At 44.9% G+C, this 13105-nt stretch overlaps 1 long non-coding RNA gene across 1 annotated transcript in view; it reads right to left on the bottom strand.

Moving 5' to 3' along the window:
- Positions 1 to 10971: 10971 nt before the first annotated feature.
- The window catches only part of LOC144685168 (uncharacterized), a 123856-nt gene continuing 121722 nt past the window's right edge, over positions 10972 to 13105 (bottom strand). The window contains exons 2-3 of the long non-coding RNA XR_013577670.1: positions 11170 to 11362; positions 10972 to 11078 (exon numbers count right to left, since the gene is read on the bottom strand). This is a non-coding gene — a long non-coding RNA (uncharacterized LOC144685168). The remainder of the gene's footprint in view (positions 11079 to 11169; positions 11363 to 13105) is intronic.

Raw genomic sequence — 13105 nt, 5'->3', positions numbered from 1 at the left:
TGCAGTGTTTACGCCTGCTGCGCCCTTTACAGCCTGGTGCTGCAATGGGGAGAGGAGCTGGCTGAGGAGGAGGTGGAGGAGCTGGAGGTCTTCTCTGATGAAGACGCTGCCGATGGGGATGAGGGTGAGGAGGTCCTTGAAGGCAACTATGATGGCGATGAGGCCCTCACACTGGCCAGATGAGGCAGGTGCACTTGGGAGGCCCTCGTATCTGCTAGATTTGTGGAGGATGATGACGACATGCAGTGAGGAGACACCAAAGGACCCTCATATTGCATCTATGAGCGTTTGACTCCAGTCTGGCTTATGGCAGTGTGGATACCCTGTGTGATAATACTCCTGCCATAAAGACACAGTGGAGGCCTTAATAGTAGCTCGATTGTAGGAGGATGATGACAACATGCAGTGAGAAGACAGCATAAGATCCTCACATAGCCTCTGAGAATGTTTGACTACTGTCTGGCCAAGGGCAGCTCGCTTGCGCTCCACGTTCAGGGTCTTATCATAGAGATGCATCCATGAAACTATAAATGCACCTGGTCCTTTGTCCGCTTTCAGCACCTGAGCCCTTCAGGAGCACAGCATCGTTGGTCACTGATGCTGAAGAGATGGGGGTCAGCCACACTTTAAAGGTGCTGAGAGCACACAGAGAGAATGACGGAACTCTGTGATGCCTGCCCACGACATTCTGGCAGCAATGACAAGCACCATCGAGGCACAGGCATCAGTAATGTGACCAGTGAGTGTGAGGCTGGACCATTACTTTGGACTGAAGGCTGCACAAAGCACATGGAAGAGGCCCTGGACTGAGACACCTCCCAAATCTTGTGCAGAAAGGTTTCATATCTGAGTGACAAGAACACTGCTCAACAGAACAAGGAGCCTTCAGCAGGGAGACATTCTTGGGAGTTTATTTACAATAGGGAACATTATGTACAAGTGATTAACACCCATACCCAGGCTGTGCAACTACATCTTCTTAACCTTCCTAACCCTGCTGCAATGTCTTGGTGCTACCTGGACACCCACAGCAGAGTGGTGATGACCTAACCCTGCTGCTATGTCTTAGTGCTCCCTGGACACCCACAGCAGAGTGGTGATGACCTTGATGGGCATCCTCTGGAGGGCTGAGACCTGGAGGGCCCCGGCCTGCTTCTGGGGTCTTGCTGTGTGGTAGAGGCACCCTCCTCAAGCTGTGGAGCTGGAGCTACTGGGGTCACAGGAAGAGGGGATTCGGATAGGCTGGAGACTCCCAGAGTCACCTGGTGGGGTGGCCCCAGGGTGTGCACCTTCTAAACCTCCTCCTTATGGGTGCCCCTGGCTGACTTCTTGAGGAGAAGCAGTAGCTGGAGTGAGATCAAGCTGTCCCACACCCCTCTCGCATAAACACGGCTAGAGGCCAACTATGGTATTGGTGATGGAGTTCAGTTCCCGCAGCAGTGCAGGAGCAACACCCTGGACCAAGGACTCCATGGCGTTCTGCCACTGTTGACCTTGGTGCGTTGCAATGCCGACGCTATCACCTCTGCCTGAAGTCGGACGGACTCCTCCATCGTGCCTTGCAACCTGACGAGTGCAGCAGACACCCCTTCCTGATATTCCTGAGCTTGCCTTTGCAGCTCCAGCAACTGTGACATGACCGAGTCCAGAGGCTCGTCATCTGACTTAGACTGAGCAAATTTCTGGCCTCTAGCAGTCCTCCAAGTGCCGGAAACCCAGGAAGTCCCTGCCACCACCTGCTGTGGATCAGGCAGTGCGATTTACTCACCAGATTGTGATCCCAAGGCTACTCTAAAGCTAGGTCCCACCGAGATGTGTATCTCCATGCTGGTGGAGGGTGTGGGTGAGCGTTGTGACGGGACTTCAAGGAAGGTGCCTTCAGATTCCTCTTCAGGGATGTCTTTGGGGCTTGATTGGAGGCCCTGGGTCATGGACTCTGTTGGCTGTTTTGCAGATGTGCCTGCAAAAGCAAGGAGGGATTATTAGTGCTTGGCAGTGTCCTATGAAACAGGACATATCAGTCATGGCATGGTTGTCTGATGGATGTTGCACTGCTGGATCCTCACTTGGTTGAGCACCACTGACCTCACCATCAGCTCAGGAATGGTCCAGATCCTTGCCGGCCAGCTGGATGTCTCTGTTTTCAAAGTCTGTGAGGACCTTGGTTTCAGGCATCAGTGAGCAGGTTATTGCTAAGCAAATGCTGCTTGATAGCACTGTTAATGACCTCTTCCATTGCTTTACTGATGACTGAGGGTAGACTGATGGGGTGGTAGTTGGCTGGGCTGGGCTTGTCCTGCTTTTTGTGTTCAGGACATACCTGGGCAATTTTCCACATAGCCGGTTAGGTGCCAGCGTTATAGCTGTACTGGAACAGCTTGGCTAGGGGCGCGGCAAGTTCTGGAGCACAAGTCATCAGTACTATTGCCGAAATATTGTCAGGCCCCATAGCCTTTGCATTATCCAGTGCCTTCAGCCATTTCTTGATATCACATGGAGTGAATTGAATTGGCTGAAGACTGGCATCTGTGATGCTGGAGACCTTTGGAGGAGGCCGAGATGGATCATCCTCTTGGCAGCTCTGGCAGAAGGATGTAGCAAATGCTTCAGCCTTATCTTTTGCACTGATGTGCTGGGCTGCTCCATCATTGAGGATGGGGATATTTGTGGAGCCTCCTCCTCCAGTGAGTTGTTTAATTGTCCACCACTATTCACGACTGGATGTGGCAGGACTGCAGAGCTTAGACTCATTTTTAGGTATGCCTGGTGCTGCTCCTGGTACGCCCTCCTGCACATCTTCATTGAACCAGGGTTGATCCCCTGGCTTGAAGGTAATGGTAGAGTGGGGGATATATCGGGCCATGAGGTTACAGATTGTGTTCGAGTACAATTCTGCTGTTGCTGATGGCCCACAGCACTTCATGGATGCTCAACCTTGAGTTGCTAGATCTGTTCGAAGTCTATCCTATTTGGCATGGTGGTAGTGCCACATTACCACCGTGCTAAATGTAGAAAGGCGGAGAGGTGTAGGGAATAAACTCCAGAGTTTAGCGTCATGGCAACAAAAGACATGGTGCCATCAGTCAACGGTGAAGCAATTAAAATCAGGAATGCGCAGGGGCCCAGAATTGGAAGAGTGGTTGTAGGGATGGAGGAGATTACAGAGATAGGGAATGGCAAGGCCATAAAGTGGCTTGAAAACACCAATGAGAATTTTAAAATTGAGTTGTTGCTTAACCAGGAGCCAGGGTAGGTCAGCGAGCACAGAAGTAATGGGTGAATGGGACTTGATGTGAGTAAGGACCTGGGCAGTGGAGTTTTGAATGACCTCAAGTTTATGGATGGTTGAAAGTCTGAGGCTGGCTAGAAGTGCATCAGAATAGTCAGGCCTAATGATAACAACAGCATGGATGAGGGCTTTAGCTGCAGATAAGCTGAGGTAGAGGCAAAGTTGGGCAATGTTACAGAGGTGGAAAGCAGTCTTGGTGGCGATGTGAATATGTGGTTGGAAGCTCGCCATGGGGTCAAATATGACACCAACATTGCGACTCGTCTGGTTCAGGCAATTGCTAGGGAGAGGGATGGAGATGATGGCTAGGGAATGGAATTTGTCGTGGGGACCAAAGACAATGGCTTCAGTTTTCCCAATATTTAATTGGAGGAAATTCTGCTGATCCAGTGCTGGATGTCAGACAAACAGTCTGACAATTTTGAGACAGTGGAAGGCTGCTATAAACAACTTGGACCAGATTTCCTTAAGAAAGGACAAAAGACTTACATTTTGATAATGCCACCCCCAACCTCAGGATGTATGAAATGAAATTACAATGAAGTACTTGCTCTTAAGAATGATCACAGGTATATTGCAGGAAACCTAGCAGTAAGTTTGCTCACAGCCCGATCCCACAAATGGCATTTCTATAATGACCAGATATTCTGTTGTAGTGATGTTTCTAGGGGTGGGCACAGGGTAAACATTGGCCAGGACACCAGGGGAACTGCCCTGCTCTTCTTTGAAATTGTGCCGAGGGATCTTTGACATTCACCTGAGAGGGCAGACAAGTCATCTGATCTGAAACTCAGTTTGAGATGAGGGACTGGGGGGTAAGTGAGCTGTGACTTCAGAAATTACTCTTTAACTATTTTTTAACCTTATGAAGGGCTGTAAAAAGTAACCTTTACTGTCTGCATATCTCTCTATCCACATAAATCATGCAGAAAGATTCAAAGAAAAGAACATGCAATTTTGACCCTTGGGGTCAATCCATCTCCTTGTTCCATCAACAACCCTTTCATCCTAAGGAAGCCAGCAATCTTGTGAAAGTTGTTTAACCTGTCTCTTTGCTGCACAGGGGGAAGGGGCAAGTTTGTATTTAATGAAGTCCAAGGTCCAATGCTCTGCAGAAAATGGCAATTGTCACATTGAATGCAGGTCCTCAATGCTTGACAGCTAATGTCGGAAATCTCCAGGGCCTGACTGGAAGAAGCCAGGGCCATAGAAATTGAGGGCTATTAGCACTTTTCTTGCCACTGTCAAGTCCTGGTGGGAGCTGGGCCACAGTCTCAGGTCTTCAATATGGAGCATCACACAGACGTGGCCAATTGTTTCCTTGCTGAAGCACAGTCTGTATGTACAGAGCTCCTCAGACAGTGCCTCAAAAGATATCCTTTTCCTGTACATTATGTGCGGGGATGTGGGGAGCATGTGGTAGCAGCGATATCGGTTCAGGCTTTGGCCCACGATAAATCTGCTTCCTCAGATCCTCCTCCAGGGCATCCATAATAATCTGCAACTGGGAAATACCTAATGGATAAACTATTAGAATAATTTCACCTTCCTAATAGGTAAAACTAGCTGGGAGTCCTGAAAGCATCTGCCCTAAGGCACTAATTTCATGCTGGATGACAAAACTGGCAAGAAAAGCTGGCCAAAAGTGAGAGACTTAGAAAAAGAGAATTCTGAAAACAATTTCAAGTCTGCCAGAGCGAGGCTTACAGCTTTAATAGTTCCTTTGTTGGCCTCCCCAGCTGACAGTCAAGTGAGGGCCTTAAATCACATCAGTGCCAGCTTACCCAAACTTCATTTTTCAGTCTAACTGCCTGCGGCGAAAATGATGATGTTAAGCCCTTCGAGTTGCGGATTGTCATTGACAAGGGAGGTTTCTGTATTGCAGTGGTTGGAAATCGGGTGGAAACATATTTTCCAGCACAGACACGATGGACAGAATGGCCTCATCTGTATCTTAAACTTCCATGACTCCATGGTTTTCCGGCATTGGGGGCTGAGTGATGAGAATAGACTTTTATTAACTTTGGCGAAGCTAATGGAACAGCAGCACAAATGTCCTAGCAGATTAAGGTGCAACATGAATAATGGCAAACACATTTCCTCCATTATCTTCTGGAATTGCATGTATTAAGAATGATGCGTGCCATTACTACGGGCAAGTTTCCAGCAAATGCAGGCCTAATGTTACTAAAATCTATAGTTGCAGTGGAGAGTTAATTCTTTTTCTTTGTCTAATTTCCTTGGTGAATTGTTTCCATTAATGAACTCCAGTCTTCACCTTGGCCGAAGAAATTTATCCCAATTGTGATAAACAGATTTGAGTGACAGGCAGCCTTATTGATTTGTGTAATATAGGCTAGGATGTTCTGGGCTCTTTGAGGACAGAGCCAGGGGCAGGAAGACTGACAAAATGACAATTAGGTGGTGTGCCTAATGCCTTCCTGCAGCCATGCCATTTTTCCAGTGATAGGAAAGGTGGCAGATGGCTGGCCCTGTCCGGAATCCAATTGAGACACTTAAGGCCTCTTCCCACCTCTTCTGGCATTTTACCAGCAGTGGAAGGCCCTCTGCTGCATGGGCAGATCACAAGGTAAATCCTGGCCAACTTCCAGTGGGCTCTGGAGCGGAGCACCGAGAGGCGCTCTTTGGTCCATGAAGGGCCACCCTCTCTTCCCCCTCAGGTGCAATAACTCCACCCTGGCATCAATGCTGCCAGCCTTCAGGAATTACCCACCCCTGCTATCACCGGGCCTTTCTGACTGGCCACTTAATTGGCTGCCACCCATAAAATGAGACTGAGTCTATCACCTGGCGAAACAGGGTCCCTCAACCCCACCCTGCTTTTGGCTCCAGTGGCAGGACCCCTGCTGCCTCCAAAATACCCAACTACTAAGTCAAGATAACAAGGGCTAAAGGCTAAATAGTTTTCCAAATTGAACACATTTCACTGGAGGTCAAATGTTTGCAGTTAATGCATTAAATTAGATGTACTATTCTTTTTAATTTGAGGAAATTAATTTAATGTTTTTGCAAAAGAAAGTAAACTAATTCCCTCAGGATAAGGAAATAATCATTTTTTGGAATATAGTAGTTCCATTTTTGTTATAGACAACTTTTCTTGGTGGACATATTTAACTTTATTTATAAGACAGCAGCAGCAATGACATGTGTGCATCAAACTCCATAACTAAAGAAGAACTCTCCTGTAGAGGTTCCCCATGCTGCTAACTCATTGGTTTACACAGGTCATATGATTTTACAACACAGGATTATTATTACAGCAACAGCCTTACGTTTATCCAAACTAGTTCAGTCTTTCAGGTGGTTTCCTGATCTGTGTGGAACGTCGCAGCTCCATGACTTCAGATTCTTTTGTAGGAAACACATTCTCTGGAACCGCATTAACTTCAGGTACCTCATTAGGACTTGCAGTTCAGTGTCTTCCACTCTGACAGAAACATCGGGCATGTCTGTCCTTGGTTGAGCAACTTCAACAGGAACCACTGGTTCAGTAATGGTTATATCTTTTAAAGCCGAGACTAAATTCTGTGGTAAAACAGTCTTCATTTCTTCAGGTTGCTGAATGGCTACACACTCCTTTTTCACCCAGTTGCAGTACTTGGACTCTCCAGGCTCTTTCTGAAGCACTTTGCCTTGCTCCTTTCCCAACTCAGGAACTCTTCCAGCTTCCTTTTGAAATTTCACTGGCCAATTGAGGTTAATTTCCCTCAATCAGTTTCAACCTACAAGGCTTGGTCTTCTGTCCTCTAGTACCATAACTGGTAGATGTGCTGCTTAGTGTCAATGATGAATAGTTACTCTGGTGATACCTTTTACCTGGATTTCTTTGCCCATGTACAGTTTCAACTTGGCAGATGTTTGTTCCAAATTTAATTGTTGATCACCTTTATTTAAATATCTGAAAGTGTATTCTCCTATTACAGTGGCAGCAGCACCCTATTTCTACTTCCATTTTTAATGGTTTACCATTCACCGCATTGTAACAAATATTGGCTCTGTCTTCCCAACTTACATGTTGAATAATGAATAAATGTCAGAATTGGTTGTTTCTGGCTCTTCTACATTATAGACTTTATTGGACTTCGTTTGTAGTTTGGAGGCCTGTTTAAATCTCACTTTGCACTGTCTCAGTATGTGTCCACTTCTGTGACAAAAATAACATTCTACCTTTTTAAATTGCCAATTGCTAGAAGCCTGATTGTTTCCAAGTTGATGAAAATTAGTTTTCGATTTATTTGCTAAGCTGTTTCCTATTATTTTTCGGTTAGCGGAGGCCGTTACCCGCTTTGCGGCGGAATCCCAGCTTTTCACGCCACTTTTGGCTGACTGTTCCCACCCAACTAGGAGAACAGCACCATTTTTTGCCCCTTGAATTGCTTGTGAATCCCTTGCAGCGCTTTCCATCGCCAGCGCTAATTCCAACACTTTCTTAAAATCAAGATTCACTTCGGCCAGCAATCTTCCCTGAATAGTACCCTCCTGCATGCCACATACTAAATGATCTCTGAGCATGCCATTCAGGGTTTTACCAAAATCACAATATTCCGTTAGTTGTTTTAATTTTGCCACGTAGATAACAATTGTCTCCCCTGGGACTCCATTCTATGAATTGAACCTGAACCTCTGAATTGTGACTGAGGGCTTGAGTTGAAAATGTCCCTTAACAAGGTTCACTAATTCACTGAAAGTCTTCAAATATGGGGCACTGGGGGCCATCACACTTTGAATTAAACTGTAGGTCTTGCTCCCATAAGTACTCAGGAGAATTGCTTTCCTCTTTTCCTCCCCATGATTTTTGTTGGCTTGAAAGAAGAACCCAAGACTTTCTATATATTGAGACCAGTCACCTGTGGCTGGTTCAAAGGGATCAATTCTGCCAAACTGTGGCATCTCGGATGAGTATATCTTCCTTTCTTTTTAATAAATCTAGATACACACAATCGCTAGGCAAGACATAGCACCGAAGCTGATTTATCCTCATTGCCGGTTTGTTATAGACTTGATCTTCCAGCCAACTTTTCTTGGTGGAAGCATTTAGCTTTATTTACAAGACAGCAGCAGCATCAAACTCCATAACTAAAGGAAAACTCTCTTGGAGAGGTTCCCTGCACTGCTAACACATTGGCTTGGAGTTTTCCTATGACGGGCGAGCTGGGCGGGAGCAGGCAGGGGCGGGTGCAAAGCCGGTCGCTGCCCAAGACCGGCTGCGCACTGCCATTTTACATGGGCGGGCCAATTAAGGCCCGCCCAGCGTAATGTGCGGCCAGTAGCGCTGAGCACTACCTGTGCGGGCGGGGGCAGGAGGGAGAGTCGGGGCCCGTGCGTGAAAGAGCACGGAGCTGCCTCAGAGAGATTGAATGGTTATGAAAATAATTAAAGAATCGATTGGAAAATTTATTCAAACATGTCCCCTCATGTGACTGTGTAACATGAGTTGGGACATGTTTGTAAAGTTGGGAAAATTTATTTATTTATTTTATAAAAACTTCAGGAAACTTCATCCCGCTCGTGAATGAGGCTTCCTAAAAAACGCGAAGACCACTTAGGCTTTTCGCCTGCCTGCCAACCTTAAGATTAGCCGGGCAGCGTTCTTACGTACTTTAATTAATCCCTAAATAGCCTTAATAGGCCTTAACATTTTGGAGGGCACGCACGCGCGATGACGTCGGGATGCATGCCCAACGTCATCGCGCGTCATTTTATGCGTCGGGCCTGCACCCGCACGCCGACCGGAAGGTTCTGCCCATTGGTTTACACAGATCATGTAATCTTACAACACAGGATTATTCCTAAAGCTACAGTCCGAACTATAATTACTACAGTTTAGTTCATAGATTTACTGTGAAATAAGGATGACCTCAGTTGTATAGGTCTTGTCATTAAGGGGGATTATAAATGCAATTCAAAGAATCTTAGCATCTTACAATACAGAAGGAGGTCATTTGGCCCATTTGGCCTGTGCCAGCCCTTTGAAGAGCCATTCCATTAGCCCCAATGCCCCATTTTCCTTCAAAGACCCACAATTTTTCCTTTTTCATGTGTGTATTGAATTTCTCTTTGGAAGTAACTATTCCACTATTCTTTAGGGTTCCAATCCCTCTCCAGGGCTTGAGCACAAAAATCAAGGTTTATACTGCAGTGCAGTACTGAGGAAGCACTGTACTAATGGAGGTGCCATCTTTCAGATGAGACATAAACTAAGGCCCCACCTGCATGCTCAGGTGGGCGCAAAAGATCCCATGGCACTATTCCCAAGGAGAGCAGGGGAATTACTCCAGGTGTCCTGGCCAACATTTATCCTCAGTCAATATCACAAAAACAAATTATCTGGCCATTATCACATTACTATTTGTCGAAGCTTGCTTAGTGTAAATTAGCTGCTATGTTAAAGTGACTACACTTCAGAAAGTACTTTATCGGTCGTAAAGTACTTTGAGACATCCAGAGATCTTGAAAAGAGCTTTTTTTTCAGGCAGTGCATTGCTGATCATAATGACTTGCTGGGTAAAAATATTTTTCTTCATCTTCCTGTTAGCTCCTTTGCCTGTTAAATCTATGTCCTCTGGTTACCAACCCATCCAATGGTGGAAACAGTTGCTCCTTACTTACTGTATTAAAAGCGTTGTAATTTTGAAAACCTGGATTACATCTCCTCTTAACCTTTTCTGCTCTGAAGAACACAATCCTAGCTTCCCTAGTCCCTTCATATAACTGAAGTCCCTCATCCCTTGTATCATTCTGGTAAAACCCCTCTATAGGACTTTCAATTAAAAGATTTTCCAGAACGGCTTCATTTGCTTTTGGACTTTGCCATGACTACAAAAATGCATGTTTCGTTGATCTCTGGTACCAACATTTTCCATGTGTGCTCTTTTGCAAACAAGCAGGGTACTTTTGTGTTAAAAATTAATTCCTCGTGGTTTATTATTATTTTCCTTATCTCTATCAAGTCTGTGTATAAAATAACTCATAGAAGAATACAAGTAGCAGGTTTGCCCTTCACAGTATATGACTTTTAGCAGGTGAGGGTTGAGACGTGTTTAGGAATTTTGACTGTTTTCCCCACCCAGTCACTATTAGAAAGACTGTTCTTTCGTTGTTGGACAAAGACCTTTGAGCTGAGTGAGATGTGTTTACGCTGTTACTATCAAAGGGTCTTTCATCTCCACAAAGCAAATTATTAACACATTCCTTTGAAAGAGGTGGGGGTGGATGCCGGCCCTAGCAAAAAAAATAGTTGGCTAAAATGGAACAATTTCTTTCACAAACACTTTTATGATAGTGAATGGCTCCCTGCCAAGGACCTTATGCCCAGTGAAGCACTGCTAACCGATTGTTAGTCTGTAGAAGTCCTGTAGGCAAAGCCTTTTGTGCGTAGGAATTTCCAATAAAGCCAATGGTGTGGGAGGTGTAGGCTTCTCCAGACTCAGTCAGATGGGCTGTGTGCATTCAGCTTAGTCTGAACCTGCACCAGAGCAAATTTTTTTTCTTGGATGAATAACAATGTTTGTTCCAAAGCAGCTTCAAGGTTAGGAATTTAATTGCAGATTTTTTTTATTTTCAAGGTTAAATTAGAAGTCTTTTTTTTTTGTCTTTTTAATAAATGGGTATATGGAAAACACAAAAACATTTTACATGAGAAAGACAGCAATAAAGTTTAATGACTACAGCAATGACTTAGGCTAGATGTGTACATCACAATCTCCATCCAAAGGCCTTTAAGACCTTTCACAAATACCCTTGGTTGTCAAATGCTTGGCTTTGTGATCTGGGCAAAAATTGACAGAAATTAGATTAAAACAAAGAGAAAAATGTTGACATTCAGAACAATTGGAAATGACTCTGACAGAAAGGATTACCTGTCTGCTCCATGGTAGGCTGATTTGTGCAATGGTGTCTTCATGTATAAGTCCAGGAATTAGACCAGGCATTTGACCATCAAAACAAAATGCAAAAAGAACGAAGACCCAGGGAACTTGATGCTGTCATGATGACGGGAAGTTCAGCCAGACAGAAAGATACCATTGCCTTAATGTATTCTTATTTTTGAGGCTGCGAAGAAAGTACTGACTAGTTTACCATAGCAAACACGTTCCAGTAACTTGCACCAGCGATTACATTTCGTTTTCAGATACTGCAATGCTAAAAAGCCATTCTGTTGTTAATGTTAAACTAATTACTAACAAGGGGCATAGTTTCCACTGAATGTCATCAGTTTCTTATTGAAGAACTATGCACAATAAGCATCAGTACTCTCTTTGATTTACAAGAATTTGGCATACGCAGGCCAGCATTACTTGCCAAGTGATGCAGGTGTTAAGGGACTGTTTACTAAAAGTAGCACTGCCATCGTTACACTACATCTCTTTAGCTGTTTTCATGGACAACAGCTATTGCAGGCGAAAGCATTCTCATGGCCTTAATGAAAACTTTATCTGCTACTGCTATAAATAGAACCATTCCTGGGCATGGTGAGATCAGGACCAAAAGGAAGGAGAATTTATGGAAATGACAGGAAGTCAAACCAGCCAGCAATTTAATTCTGCCTTTGGGCATTTTTTTCTCTGAATGCACATTTTTGTAGTCAACAGCAGCAATTATAAAGGAAGAGAGTCTGAGGCTCATTTAGTTGTAATGTCAAAATCTACAACACTGCCCAATTGATAGATGATTGAATGCATACACTTTTTATTTAAAAAGCAGGATAATATCTTACCTGAACAAGTACAAACTGGTGAAAAAATAGTTAAATATCATCAAACTGAGGATTACATTGCTTGCTTGGTTCACAAAGCTGATGTAATATTTCAGAAGTCAATTAGCCCAAGGAATGAAAACAGTGAAAGGTATTAGTGACAAAAGAGCATAGTCAGTGTTTACCTAACACGGTTCACATTACGCTTTGAATGGGTCCCATACACTAGACTTGTGATTATACTCTTCTCAGATTCCAGTCTGGCAAATTAATTGGTAAGGGAACAGCATGCATCCCCTATTGGTACAATGAGGCCATAAGACTTTATCCACACACATCCATAGTTACCCTATATTACTGTAATACAGCTTTCTTTCGAGGAGTTTTCTTGAGTCCTTTGTATGCTTTAGAAACCTAATTTAAACCATCAGATTATCAAAAAGCACTGCAGGTGCTATTAAAATATTAAATTACAAGCTTCATCAGATAACATGAGAGGTGCTGTTTGCTTTTGTTACTTATTTGTCACTTCTCTTTAAAAACACGTCCTGAGAGCTGAAGTTAATAGCCACAGTGGTGGTCTGATCCACTGGCCAGAAAGTTGGGGACCAACCCATCATGGCCACTTGCAGAAGTCCTAACAAAATTCAATGGCAATCAGGCAGCTAATTGCCTGCTGTCAGAGACATCGACCTTTTAAAAGCAGAGGTCCTGCCTCCAAGAGCTACTAGCCAATCAGAGGGCCGACAGCGCTTCAGCCCCAGCAATGCCACCAGGAGTGGTGGCCACTGCTGGCAGTGCAGCAGGCCTAGAGCAGCCATATGGAGAAGGCCCTGTAATTAAGCTGAGTTGTGGGGCTTTCCAGGGCCACTCAGGCAGGGCCCAGTGATGAGGGTGGGGTGGGGAGTCATTGTGGAGGAAGGGAGGGGTTCTTTCAGCTGGGGTAGCCTTTGTTGCTAGGGGCATTCCATGGGCTACAGGGTGCTCGATCAGGAGGGCAGTCCCCCCACCCCAATCCTGCAAGAAGGCCACCAGCTTTTAGTGGGTGACTGCCCCAAGTGGTGCACATCCCCCATTAATTGGCAACTTAAGTGCCTCAA

Source organism: Cetorhinus maximus, chromosome 1 (assembly GCF_964194155.1).
Source record: "Cetorhinus maximus chromosome 1, sCetMax3.hap1.1, whole genome shotgun sequence".
Lineage (NCBI taxonomy): Eukaryota > Metazoa > Chordata > Chondrichthyes > Lamniformes > Cetorhinidae > Cetorhinus > Cetorhinus maximus.
This window is presented reverse-complemented; position numbering and strand designations above follow the sequence as displayed.